Source organism: Protopterus annectens, chromosome 10.part0 (assembly GCF_019279795.1).
Source record: "Protopterus annectens isolate FY-2018-M chromosome 10.part0, PAN1.0, whole genome shotgun sequence".
Taxonomy (NCBI): Eukaryota; Metazoa; Chordata; order Ceratodontiformes; family Protopteridae; genus Protopterus; species Protopterus annectens.
The window spans coordinates 1,309,851,788-1,309,866,663 of NC_056744.1; positions in this window are offsets into that span (position 1 = coordinate 1,309,851,788).

A 14,876-nucleotide genomic window follows, 5' to 3' on the forward strand; every position below is an offset into this window, starting at 1 on the left:
AACCAGATATACTTGTTTGCTCAAGCTGTTCAAAGGTGCAGTGAGACTGGCCTTCCGCCATTTGCCCTACTGTGATATTGGAAAAAGATGAGTGTTTATTTTCAATTGTTTCTGCACTTCTGGTTCACTACATATCTTTGTAATATGTACAAATGTTTTTGCAATCTGTGCAACTTTTAGACTCTTTTTTGCTGTCTGATAGAGCTGAATATCTGTAACTGTTTCTGACCCGTTTGGGTTGTAGTTAAATATTTTGTCTAGAGAGGCCTAGCTGTTTTTATTTTAGGGAAAAAGTAATCAGTCTGGTTTAATCTAGGTAACTTATTTTTGATTGAATAATTGGGCTGTTTTCTGTTTCTCTGCCTTTAATAGCCAGTGTTTTAAACGAGTTATACTTCTTTGTTCAAGCTGCTGAAAGCTGCAGAAAGACAAGTCTTCCAACTTTTGCCCTGCTGTGATATTGGAAGAAGATAAGTGTTTACTTTCAATTCTTTCTGCACATCTGTTTTACTACATATCTCCGTAATTTGTACAGCTGTTTTTGCAATCTGTGTAAATGTTTTTTTTTGTCTCCTTTTTGTTGTCTGATAGAGTTGAATATCTGTTACTGTCTGTGACCTTTTCATCTTGTAGTAAAAACTTTTGTCTAGAGAGACTTTGCTGTTTTTATTTGTGGGAGAAAGTAATCAGTCTGGTTTAATCTGGCTAAAAGCATTCCTGGAAAACTGTTATTTTGATTGGATAATTGGGGTGGTTTCTCTGATTTTAATAGCCAGTGTTTTAAACCAGTTATACTTGTTTGTGCAAGCTGTTCCAAGCTGCAGAGAGACTATCCTTCTGCATATTGTCCTGCTGTGATTCTGGAAAAAGATAAGTGTTTATTTTCAATTCTATGCACTTCTGTTTTACTACATATCTCTGTAATCTGTACAACTGTTTTTGCAATCTTTGTAACTGTTTTTAGTCTCCTTTTTGTTGTCTGATAGAGCTAAATATTAGTTACTGTTTTTGACACTTTCAGCTTGTAGTGAAATCTTTTGCCTAGGGAGGCATAGTTGTTTATCTTTGCAGGAGAAAGTAATCAGTCTGGGTATTCTAACTAAAGGTATTCCTGCAAAACTGTTGTTTTTTATTGGATAATTGGGCTGGTTTCTGCTTCTCTGCCTTTAATAGCCAGTGTTTTAAACCAGTTATACTTGTTTGCTCAAGTTGTTCAAAGCTGCAGAGAGACTGGCATTACGCCTTTTGTCCTGCTGTGATATTGGAGAACGATAACTGTTTATTTTCAATCGTTTCTGCACTTCTGTTTTACTACATATCTCTGTAATCCATAGAACTGTTTTTTTAATCTGTACAGATGTTTTTAGTCTCCTTTTTGTTGTTTGATAAAGCTGAATATCTGTGACTGTTTGTGACCCTTTCAGCTTGCAGTGAAATATTTTATCTAGAGAGGCCTAGCTGTTTAACTTTGAGGGTGAAAGTAATCAGTCTGGTTCAATCTAGCTAAAAGCATTCCTGCAACACTGGTATTTTTGATTGGATAATTGGGATGGTTTCTGTTTCTCTGCCTTTAATAGCTAGTTTTTTTAAACCAGTTATACTTGTTTGTTCAAGATGTTCAAAGCTGCTGAGACTGGCCTTCTGCCTTTTGCCCTGTTGTGATACTGGGAAAAAATTAACTGTTTATTTTGAATTATTTCTGCAGTTTTGTTTTACTACTTATCTTTGTAATCTGTACAACTGTTTTTGCAATCTTTGCAACTCTTCTTAGTCTACTTTTTTTGTCTTATAGAGCTGCATATCTTTTATTGTTTGTGACTCTTTCAGCTTGTAGTGAAATCTTTTGTCTAGAGAGACCTGGTTGTTTTTTTCTTTGTGGGGAAAATAATCAGTCTGGTTTAATATAGCTAAAAGCATTCCTGCAAAACTGGTGTTTTTGGTTGGATAAATGGGCTGATTTCTGTTTCTCCAACTTTAATAGATAGTGTTTAAAACCAGTTATACTTGTTTGCTCAAGCTGTTCAGAGCTGCAGAGAGAATGGCCTTCTGCCTTTTGCCCTGCTGTAATATTGGAAGAAGATAAGTGTTTATTTTCAATTGTTTATGCACTTTTGTTTTACTACTTATATTTGTAATCTGTACAACTATTTTTCCAATCTGTGCAACTTTTAGACTCTTTTTTGTTGTCTGATAGAGCTGAATATCTGTAACTGTTTCTGACCCATTCAGGTTGTAGTTAAATCTTTTGTCTAGAGCGGCCTAGCTTTTTTCCTTTTTGGGAAAAGTAATCAGTCTGGTTTAATATAGGTAAATCATTCCTGCATAACTTTTATTTTTGATTGGGTAATTGGGCTGGTTTCTGTTTCTCAGCCTTTAATAACCAATGTTTTAAATGAGTTATACTTGTTTGCTCAAGCTGTTGAAAGCTGCAGAAAGACAAACCTTCCATGCTTTGCCCTGCTGTGATATTGCAAAAAGATAAGTGTTTATTTTCAATTGTTTCTGGACTTCTGTTTTCCTACATATCTCCATAATCTGGACAACTATTTTTGCGATCTGTTCAAATGTTTTTAGTCTCCTTGTTGTTGTCTGATAGAGCTGAATATCTGTTACATTTTGTCACCCATTCAGCTTGTAGTGAAATCTTTTTTCTTGAGAGGCCTAGCTGTTTTTCTTTGTAGGAGAAAGTAATCAGTCTGGTTTCTGCTAGCTAAAAGAATTGCTGAAAAACTCTTTTTTTGATTGGATAATCGGGCTTGTTTCTGTGCTTTAAATAGCCAGTGTTTTCAACCAGTTATACTTTTTTGATCAAGCTGCTCTAAGTTGCAGAGAGACTGGCCTTTTGCCCTGCTGTAATATTGAAAAAGATAAATGTTTATTTTCAATTGTTTCTGCACTTCTCTTTTACTATATATCTCTGTAATCTGTAAAAAAATTTTTTGCAATCTGTGCAACTGGTTTTAGTCTCCCTTTTTTGTCTGATAGAGCTGAATATCTGTTACTGTTTGTCTCCCTTTCAGCTTGTAGTGAAATCTTTTGTCTAGAGAGTCCCAGCTGTTTTTTTTTTTTTTTTTTTTTTTGTGGGAGAAAGTTATCAGTCTGATTTAATCTAGCTGAAAGCATTCCTGCAAAACTGTTATTTTTGATTGGATAATTGGGCTGGTTTCTGTTTCTCTGCCTTTAATAGACAGGGTTTTAATCCAGTTATAATTGCTTGCTCAAGCTGTTCAAAGCTGAAGAAAGACTGGCATTACACCTTTTGTCATGCTGTGATATTGGAAATAGATGTGTGTTTTTTTCAATTGTTTCTGCACTTCTGTTTTACTACATATCTCTGTGATCTGTAGAACTGTTTTTAGTCCCCTTTTCATTGTCTGATAGAGTTGAATATCTATTACTGTTTGTGACACTTTCAGCTTGTAGTGAAATCTTTTGCCTAGAGAGACCTAGTTGTTTTTCTTTGTGCAGAAAATAATGAGTCTGGTTTAATATAGCTAAAAGCATTCCTTGAAAACTAGTATTTTTGCTTGGATAAATGGGCTGATTTCTGTTTCTCTGCTTTTAATAGATAGTGTTTAAAACCAGATATACTTGTTTGCTCAAGCTGTTCAAAGGTGCAGTGAGACTGGCCTTCCGCCATTTGCCCTACTGTGATATTGGAAAAAGATGAGTGTTTATTTTCAATTGTTTCTGCACTTCTGGTTCACTACATATCTTTGTAATATGTACAAATGTTTTTGCAATCTGTGCAACTTTTAGACTCTTTTTTGCTGTCTGATAGAGCTGAATATCTGTAACTGTTTCTGACCTGTTTGGGTTGTAGTTAAATATTTTGCCTAGAGAGGCCTAGCTGTTTTTATTTTAGGGAAAAAGTAATCAGTCTGGTTTAATCTAGGTAACTTATTTTTGATTGAATAATTGGGCTGTTTTCTGTTTCTCTGCCTTTAATAGCCAGTGTTTTAAACGAGTTATACTTCTTTGTTCAAGCTGCTGAAAGCTGCAGAAAGACAAGTCTTCCAACTTTTGCCCTGCTGTGATATTGGAAGAAGATAAGTGTTTACTTTCAATTCTTTCTGCACATCTGTTTTACTACATATCTCCGTAATTTGTACAGCTGTTTTTGCAATCTGTGTAAATGTTTTTTTTTTGTCTCCTTTTTGTTGTCTGATAGAGTTGAATATCTGTTACTGTCTGTGACCTTTTCATCTTGTAGTAAAAGCTTTTGTCTAGAGAGACTTTGCTGTTTTTATTTGTGGGAGAAAGTAATCAGTCTGGTTTAATCTGGCTAAAAGCATTCCTGGAAAACTGTTATTTTGATTGGATAATTGGGGTGGTTTCTCTGATTTTAATAGCCAGTGTTTTAAACCAGTTATACTTGTTTGTGCAAGCTGTTCCAAGCTGCAGAGAGACTATCCTTCTGCATATTGTCCTGCTGTGATTCTGGAAAAAGATAAGTGTTTATTTTCAATTTTATCACTTCTGTTTTACTACATATCTCTGTAATCTGTACAACTGTTTTTGCAATCTTTGTAACTGTTTTTAGTCTCCTTTTTGTTGTCTGATAGAGCTAAATATTAGTTACTGTTTTTGACACTTTCAGCTTGTAGTGAAATCTTTTGCCTAGGGAGGCCTAGTTATTTATCTTTGCGGGAGAAAGTAATCAGTCTGGGTATTCTAACTAAAGGTATTCCTGCAAAACTGTTAATTTTTATTGGATAATTGGGCTGGTTTCTGCTTCTCTGCCTTTAATAGCCAGTGTTTTAAACCAGTTATACTTGTTTGCTCAAGTTGTTCAAAGCTGCAGAGAGACTGGCTTTACGCCTTTTGTCCTGCTGTGATATTGGAAAACGATAACTGTTTATTTTCAATCGTTTCTGCACTTCTGTTTTACTACATATCTCTGTAATCCATAGAACTGTTTTTTTTTAATCTGTACAGATGTTTTTAGTCTCCTTTTTGTTGTTTGATAAAGCTGAATATCTGTGACTGTTTGTGACCCTTTCAGCTTGCAGTGAAATATTTTATCTAGAGAGGCCTAGCTGTTTAACTTTGTGGGTGAAAGTAATCAGTCTGGTTCAATCTAGCTAAAAGCATTCCTGCAACACTGGTATTTTTGATTGGATAATTGGGCTGGTTTCTGTTTCTCTGCCTTTAATAGCCAGTTTTTTAAACCAGTTATACTTGTTTGTTCAAGATGTTCAAAGCTGCTGAGACTGGCCTTCTGCCTTTTGCCCTGTTGTGATACTGGGAAAAAATTAACTGTTTATTTTGAATTATTTCTGCAGTTTTGTTTTACTACTTATCTTTGTAATCTGTACAACTGTTTTTGCAATCTTTGCAACTCTTCTTAGTCTACTTTTTTTGTCTTATAGAGCTGAATATCTGTTATTGTTTGTGACTCTTTCAGCTTGTAGTGAAATCTTTTGTCTAGAGAGACCTGGTTGTTTTTTTCTTTGTGGAGAAAATAATCAGTCTGGTTTAATATAGCTAAAAGCATTCCTGCAAAACTGGTGTTTTTGGTTGGATAAATGGGCTGATTTCTGTTTCTCCAACTTTAATAGATAGTGTTTAAAACCAGTTATACTTGTTTGCTCAAGCTGTTCAGATCTGCAGAGAGAATGGCCTTCTGCCTTTTGCCCTGCTGTAATATTGAAAGAAGATAAGTGTTTATTTTCAATTGTTTATGCACTTATGTTTTACTACTTATATTTGTAATCTGTACAACTATTTTTCCAATCTGTGCAACTTTTAGACTCTTTTTTGTTGTCTGATAGAGCTGAATATCTGTAACTGTTTCTGACTCATTCAGGTTGTAGTTAAATCTTTTGTCTAGAGCGGCCTAGCTTTTTTTCTTTTTGGGAAAAGTAATCAGTCTGGTTTAATATAGGTGAATCATTCCTGCATAACTTTTATTTTTGATTGGGTAATTGGGCTGGTTTCTGTTTCTCAGCCTTTAATAACCAATGTTTTAAATGAGTTATACTTTTTTGCTCAAGCTGTTGAAAGCTGCAGAAAGACAAACCTTCCACGCTTTGCCCTGCTGTGATATTGCAAAAAGATAAGTGTTTATTTTCAATTGTTTCTGGACTTCTGTTTTCCTACATATCTCCATAATCTGGACAACTATTTTTGCGATCTGTTCAAATGTTTTTAGTCTCCTTGTTGTTGTCTGATAGAGCTGAATATCTGTTACATTTTGTCACCCATTCAGCTTGTAGTGAAATCTTTTTTCTTGAGAGGCCTAGCTGTTTTTCTTTGTAGGAGAAAGTAATCAGTCTGGTTTCTGCTAGCTAAAAGAATTGCTGAAAAACTCTTTTTTTGATTGGATAATCGGGCTTGTTTCTGTTTCTGTGCTTTAAATAGCCAGTGTTTTCAACCAGTTATACTTTTTTGATCAAGCTGCTCTAAGCTGCAGAGAGACTGGCCTTTTGCCCTGCTGTGATATTGAAAAAGATAAATGTTTATTTTCAATTGTTTCTGCACTTCTCTTTTACTATATATCTCTGTAATCTGTAAAAAAATTTTTTGCAATCTGTGCAACTGGTTTTAGTCTCCCTTTTTTGTCTGATAGAGCTGAATATCTGTTACTGTTTGTCACCCTTTCAGCTTGTAGTGAAATCTTTTGTCTAGAGAGTCCCAGCTGTTTTTTTTTTTTTTTTTTTTTTTTTGTGGGAGAAAGTTATCAGTCTGATTTAATCTAGCTGAAAGCATTCCTGCAAAACTGTTATTTTTGATTGGATAATTGGGCTGGTTTCTGTTTCTCTGCCTTTAATACCCAATATTGTATACCAGTTATACTTGTTTGCTCAAGCTGTTCAAAGTTGCAGAGAGACTGGCCTTCCACCTTTTGCCCTGCTGTGATATTAGAAAAAGATAAGTGTTTATTTTCAATTGTTTCTGCACTTCTGTTTTACTACATATCTCTGTATTCTGTAGAACTGTTTTTGCAATCTGTGCAACTGTTTTAGTCCCCCTTTTGTTGTCTGATAGAGTTGAATATATGTTACTGTCTGAGACCCTTTCATCTTGTAGTGAAATATTTTGTCTAGAGAGGCCTAGTTGTTTTTCTTTGTGGTGGAAAGTAATGAGCCTGGTTTAATCTAGCTAAATGCATTCCTGGAAAACTGTTATTTGTGATTAGATATTTGGGTGAGTTTCTGTTTCTCTGCCTTTAATAGCCAGTGTTTTAAAACAGTTATACTTGTTTACTCAAGGTGTTCAAAGTTGCAGAGAGACTGGCCTTCCACATTTTGCCCTGCTGTGATATTGGAAAAGGATAAGTGTTTATTTACAATTGTTTCCACACATCTGTTTTACTACATATCTTTGTAATTTGTATAACTATTTTTTTGCAATCTGTACAAATGATTTTAGTCTTCTTTTTGTTGTCTGACAGAGCTGAATATCTGTTACTGTTTGTGACCCTTTCATCTTGTAGTGAAATCTTTTGTCTAGAGAGGCTTAGCTGTTTTTTTTTTGTGGGAGAAAGTAATCAGTCTGTTTTAATCTAGCTAAAACATTCCTGCAACACTGTTATTCTTGATTGGATAATTGAGATGTTTTCTGTTTCTCTGCCTTTAATAGCCAGTGTTTTAAAACCAGTTATTCTTGTTTGTTCATGTTATTCAAAGCTGAAGAGAGACTGGCATTACGCCTTTTGTCCTGCTGTGATATTGGAAAAAGATAATTGTTTATTTTCAATTATTTCTGCACTTCTGTTTTATTACCTATCTCTGTGATCTGTAGAACTGTTTTTGTAATCTGTGCAACTCTTTTTAGTCTCCTTTTTTTGTCTGATAGAGCTGAATATCTGTGACTGTTTGTGACCCTTTCAGCTTGCAGTGAAATATTTTGTCTAGAGAGGCCGAGCTCTTAAAGTAGTGTAGAAAGTAATCCGTCTGGTTTTATCCAGCTAAAAGCATTCCTGCAACACAGTTATTTTTGATTGGTTAATTGGGCTGGTTTCTGTTTCTCTGTCTTTAATAGTTAGTGTTTTAAAGCAGTTATACATGTAGGTTCTGGTTTTTCAGATCTGCAGAGACTGGCCTTCCACCTTTTCCCCAGCTGTGATACTGGGAAAAAATGTTTTCAATTATTTCTGCACTTCTGTTTTACTACATATCTTTGTAATCTGTACAACTCTTTTTGCAATGTTTGCAACTCTTTTTGGTGTCCTTTTTTTTGTCTGATAGAGCTGAATATCTGTTACTGGTTGTGACTGTCTCAGCTTGTAGGAAAATACTTTGTCTAGAGAAGCCTAGCTTTTTATCTTTGTGGTGGAAAGGAAACAGTCTGATTTAATCTAGTTAAATGCATTCCTGCTACACTGGTATTTTTGATTGGATAACTGAGCTGGTTTCTGTTTCTCTGCCTTTAATAGCCAGTGTTCCAAACCAGTTATACTTGTTTGCTCAAGCTGTTCAAAGCTGCAGAGAGAGTGGCCTTCACCTTTTGCCCTGCTTTGATATTGGAAAAAGATAAGTGTTTATTTTCAATTGTTTCTGCATTTCTGTTTTACTATATCTCTGTATTCTGTAGAACTGTTTTTGCAATCTATGCATTGTTTTTAGTCCCCTTTTTGTTGTCTGATAGAGTTGAATATCTGTTACTGTTTGTGACTCTTTCAGCTTGTAGTGAAATATTTTGCCTAGAGAGACCTAGCTGTTTTTTCTTTGTGGAGAAAATAATCAGTCTGGTTTAATTGTAGCTAAAATCATTACTGCAAAACTGTTATTTTTGGTTGGATAAATGGGCTGATTTCTGTTTCTCTGTCTACAGCTTTGAACAGCTTGAGCAAACAAGTATAACTCATTTTAAACACTGGCTATTAAAGTAGACAGTGTTTAAAACCAGTTATACTTGTTTGCTCAAGCTGTTCAAAGCTGTAGAGAGACTGGTCTTCTGCCTTTTGCCCTGCTATGATAGTGGAAAAAGATAACTGTTTATTTTCAATTGTTTCTGCACTTTTGTTTTACTACATATCTCTGTAATCTGTGCAACTGTTTTTGCAATCTGTGCAAGTGTTTTTAGTTTCCTTTTTGTTGTCTTATAGAGCTGAATTTCTGTTACTGTTTGTGAACCTTTAGCTTGTAGTTAAATCTTTTGTCTTGGTAGACCTAGCTGTTTTTCTTTGTGGGAGAAAATAATCAGTCTGGTTTAATATTGCTAAAAGCTTTCCCATAAAACTGTTATTTCTGATTGGATAATTGGCTGGTTTCTGTTTCTCTGCCTTTAATAGCCAGTATTTTAAACTAGTTACACTTTTTTGCTCAAGCTGTTCAAAGCTGCAGAGACAATGGCCTTCCACCTTTTGCCCTGCTCAGATATTAGAAAAAAGATAAGTGTTTATTTTCAATTGTTTCTGGACTTCTGTAATCTGTACAACTGTTTTTGCAATATGTGCAACTGTTTTTAGTTTAGTTTTTGTTGTCTGATAGAGCTGGATATCTATTATTATCTTTGCCCCTTTCAGTTTGTAGTGAAATATTTTGTCTATAGAGGCCTAGCTGTTTTTTTTTTTTTTTTTTTTTGTGGGAGAAAGTAATCAGTCTGGTTAAATCTAGCTAAAAGCATTCCTGGAAAACTGTTATTTTTTGCTGGATAATTGGGCTGGTTTCTGTTTGTCTGCCTTTAATAGCCAGTGCTATGAAATTAAGTTATTATTAGGAACTACTTTACTTGTAAACTGAACTTTTTATGTGTGGAAATCTACTTAGCTTATTTCTGACTGCATATTGTATGAGCAATATGACATAATTATTGTGCTTGCCTTACAGTTCTCTTCCCTGCCCTTTGCATCAATTATTGTTATTTTGTTTGCTGCTTTTACTGAGACTCAATTTTTTATTTTTTTATGACAACTCAGAACTGCTGTGACATAATATTTTGAGAACTCACCATTGACGTTTTCTCATGCTTCTACTTCTTGAATTAAATGCTTTTGTTTGCATTATGTTTTATATAATTATGTTCATCTGAACTGCAATACCTTTGTTGAGGCTTGCTTGGTTTTAATTATTGTTGATATATTATTTTCTTTTCTTGAATGGGTTTCTGTTCTTTTTTAACAGTAACTTGATCCTGTAACTTATTTCTTCTGTAATACACACATATTTAAGGCTTCTAAATGATTGTATACGAAATCTTTAATTATTGTACACAGCTAAAAGCTGTGTTGACAAACCAGATATGGGGTACTTTGCTTTTGCATTGCCAACACTAGCCTTCTCATTATTCCATTGGATTTTTATGTATACATAACAAAATGTGTTAACTTTGTAGTGGTATACTCCAAGTTGTTCTTATATTTTGGAGAAAATCAACAAATGTAAAACTCTTGGTATTTTTCTTTCTTTTTTTTTCTTTTTCTTTTTTTTTTGGTTGGGCAACTCCACTTATTATCAAACCTTCCTCAAGCTGCTTAGTTGTCCAGCTTTGTTCATTCAGCATCACACTGGGTGTTGGGCAATGAATCAGGAGTGGCCTGAGTATATGCTCTTTCCAGGGCCCATAAAGTGGTCACATCTACTTGGCTCTTTCCCACCCCGCACCCCATTATTCCTTCTGAGTTCTAATCTTCACCAGAACTCAGGGTAGAACTACCCTGCACACTACCTCCCATCCTCCCTGACTATGCCATCAGGTATCCAAGCTGCTATTGGACCACAGTCAGGGTTTTACTCCACTGCTACAGATCTCAGTTTTTATTTGGATTCAGATCAGGTCATCTGTTGCCAGCTTTTACATGGTGTGGGCTTGGCTACCCTTTTGTGACCATTTTTCCTCAATACTGCCATTCCATTTGCTTTATTGACCTTTTACTTTTCATTATTCTGCTGTTTAGTAGAGGACTGCTCAGCTTGTCAGCCACACAGCTTTGCTCTGACAGAACATGGGATGCATGTATAGTGAATTTGTGCTGTGAAGCTATATCCCAAGCTAACAAGGCTAGTCTGCAAAGAGGTATGACCTATGGTTGTTGATGTACCACTTCACTGTGGTATTGACTGTAACCATTTGAAGAGGTCCTGGGGGAAAGAGATGTTTCAAAGAACTGAACACCTTGATCAGGGCAAGTATCTCCTTGATTACTTATGCATTTGTGTCTGTCCTTGGTGTTCCAGACAACCTGCAGTTTTATCTCTCTAGAAACTGCTCAATTCAGTTTAATATACCATATTATGAGAACTGCCACAATATGCTAAAATGAATAAATAAATGTATATTTTGATTTCTTATGCTATTATGTTTTGGACTATGCTGTGGATATTAGATGAACTGTGTCTTGTGTATTATTTAACTTTATACTGTCTACTGCAATTTTCTGTTTTCTTGTTGCTGTTTATTGTCTTAAGAATTATCTCCTTGTCTATTTATTTGTCTTTGTTTACTGTGAAAGTTCGACTGGATAATGCACATTTTCAGTGGAGACCTGGGGAAAAGGTCCATTTGTGTACATTGGATTATACTTAGTTCCTGTTAAACACAGAGTAGTTACATTTCTATTCACATTTATACACATACAGCAGTTACACATGTAGTACTGACATTTAGACAATATAAGATTTTATAGCGGTAGATGCTACTGAAGAGAAAGCCCATGTGCAACTTAGTGGATTGTACAGGTAGCAGTTATGTATTAAAATTACTTTCTCATTTGAGAGTATTCTGTTTCACGAGAGTACTTGGAGAGTATCATATGGTGAACACAAAGTCTTAAACTAGTGATGAGCATGTGCAGGACCAGGACAGGTTAAGATGCTGTTTAAGCAGTGGTTTAAAACTGTTAAAATTTTTTGGAGAATTTTATTTGTGTAGAGATACTATTCCATCATTTAGCAATATGTTGGGAGTAGAATACATATCCTGCAACATTATTTGACTTATTTGTGAGTAGTAAAAATTTGCTACTAAAACGGAGGTTCCTTGCTGAACAGTAGGGCAGTAATACGTTTTGTAGTGCAGGGCATTTTTCTGGATGATGAATGAGTTTGTGGGCTGTAGATAGTTGTGAATATATTAGGTAGTTGTGCAGTTTAAGCAAGTTTAATTGCTCTAAGCCAGTGGTCTCCAACCTTTTTTGCACTAAGGACCGGTATCAATGTAAGACAATTTTACACGGACCGGCCATCTCGTGGCATGCATAATGAAGCATGTATTTATTTATTTGACATTTGTTTAATGAGGAGGCCAGACCTGGGGAGAAAAGCTCCAAAGTACAATAAAAAGACAACTGGCAATAATTACCAAAAAAAAAAGTATACAATCTGCTTAACAGCATAATATTGATCTACTATGGTTTGTAAGTAAACCATTAGGCAACCTTACTGATTTTGTTTATAAGAGCAATATTTAACATCTGTCCCTATTATTTGGATCTGTCCAGCATACCTCTCAACTGTACAGATTTTCTCAGAATATCCAGATTTTTGCCTCATATTTTTGGTCTTTTTCTCATAAAATTGTCATTTTCTGGCAAACCACTGGCAGATAATTGAGGCTGAAGTCAGAAAATAATGATAGACAGTTGAGTTTCATACTTCATACCCTTCAGAAAATTCATGCTAATGCAAAAACTGTATTTCTGTCAACTTTTAAAGTTTGTAGGAGCAGCACTTAAAAGGGACCCTATTTTGGGCCTTTGTCCTCCCCATTATTTTTGGCTTTGTCCAGATTTCTTGATCTAAGCAAGAGGTTGAGAGGTGTGTTTGTGTGTGTGAGTGACAGAGACAGAGAGGGAGAGAGAGAGAGAGAATGAGAGTGAAGAGTGAGTGTGATCGCTGCAGCAGCAGCAATGAGGTTTGTGTACCTTTCATCCATACCACACACACACACACACACACACACACACACACACACACACACACACACACACACACACACACACACACACACACATTCTCTTTTGCATTCATGCATACATTCACTCACGCACATCGCTCTCAGTCTTTTGAGAGCTCTCACACACAGTCACTCTCTCATTCATAACTCCATTCAGTCACACACCACGCTTATGCTCTCCCAGTCAAACACACACTCAGTCACATCCTCATTCATACCTGCATTCATTCATCCACACATCGCTGTCACTCTCCCGATCTTACACATAACACATACACACACACACAGTCATTTCCTCATTCATACCTGCATTTATTCACACATCGCTCTCACTCTCCCAATCTCACACATACACACACACAGCCACTTCCTCATTCATACCTGCATTCACTCACACATCACTCTTACTCTCTCTCTCTTTCTCGGTCAAACACACACTCAGTCACATCCTCATTCATACCTGCATTCATTCATTCGCACATTGCTCTCACTCTCCCGATCTTACACCCACATGTCACACACTCATTTATGCATTCATTCATACATACATCCCTCTCACTCTTCTGATCTCACGCATAGACACAGACAGTCACTTCCTCATTCATACCTGCATTCATTCACGCATTCATTCACACATCGATCTCACTCTTCCGATCACACACACACACACACACACACACACACACGTCTTCATTCATTCACACATCGCTCTCACTCTTCCGATCTCACACACACACACACACACACACACACACACACACACACACACACACACACACACACACACACACACACAAGTCTTCATTCATTCACATATCGCTCTCACTCTTCCGATCTCACATGCACACACTTCTTCATTCATTCACACATTCATTCACACATCACTCTCACTCTTCCGATGTCACACATACACACACACAGACACTTCTTCATACATTCACATATTCATTCACATATCACTCTCACTCTTCCGATCTCACACACACAGCCACTTCTTCATTCATTCGCACATTCATTCACACATCGCTCTCACTCTTCCGATCTCATACACACACAGTCACTTCTTCAATCATACCTGCATTCATTCACACATTCATTCACACATCACTCTCACTCTCCCGATCTCACACATACACACACGCAGCCACTTCCCATTCATACCTGCATTCATTTACACAGACACACAGCTACTTCTTCATTCATACGTACATTCATTCACACATCGCTCTCACTCTTTCGATCACACACACACACACACACTGCCACTCCTTCATTCCTTCCTGCATTCATTCACACATCACTGTCACTCTCCTGATCTCACACACACACACACACACACACACACACACACACACACACACACACACACACACACTTTCACTTTCACGCACACATTCACTCACATACACAGACACATACACACTTATACAGGCATTCACTTACCTTACCTGATGGCCCAGTTCCAAGTGCTTCATGGACCGGTACTGGTCTGTGGCCCGGTGGTTGGGGAACACTGCTCTAAGCTATGACAGTGGTGGGTCCTATGAGTGAGATTGGTGGCAAATTTAGCTATTTTATTGTAGCAGGAGGCAAGTTTTTTTTCTTTAAGCATTGCTTAAGTTTGTTAGGATAGGAATGGCATAAAAAAAGAGTTGGCAATAAGAAGGTGATGGCTAGAGATTTTCTTCCAGTATCTGTAAGGAATCCATTGATCCTATAAAGGGAGCCTAGTTTCAGATGCTTAGATTTAATGGTGTGCAGTATATGCTAGTATATTTGAGACTGTCATCTAGTATAATGCCTAGAAGTTTACAGTGAGATATAGTTTCAATGACAGTATTATTTACTGACTTTATGGTAAATGATTGCATTTGATTTTGGCAAATTTTTGAGGTATAAATATGAGTAAAGAGACTTGTAGGCTGGAGAATAAAATACTTGAAATGTATTCCAAAACACAATATATGGATAGGATGTTTAACATATGTATTTATGATGAAAAACTGTACATCATATTACAGAAATTTCAGGTTAAT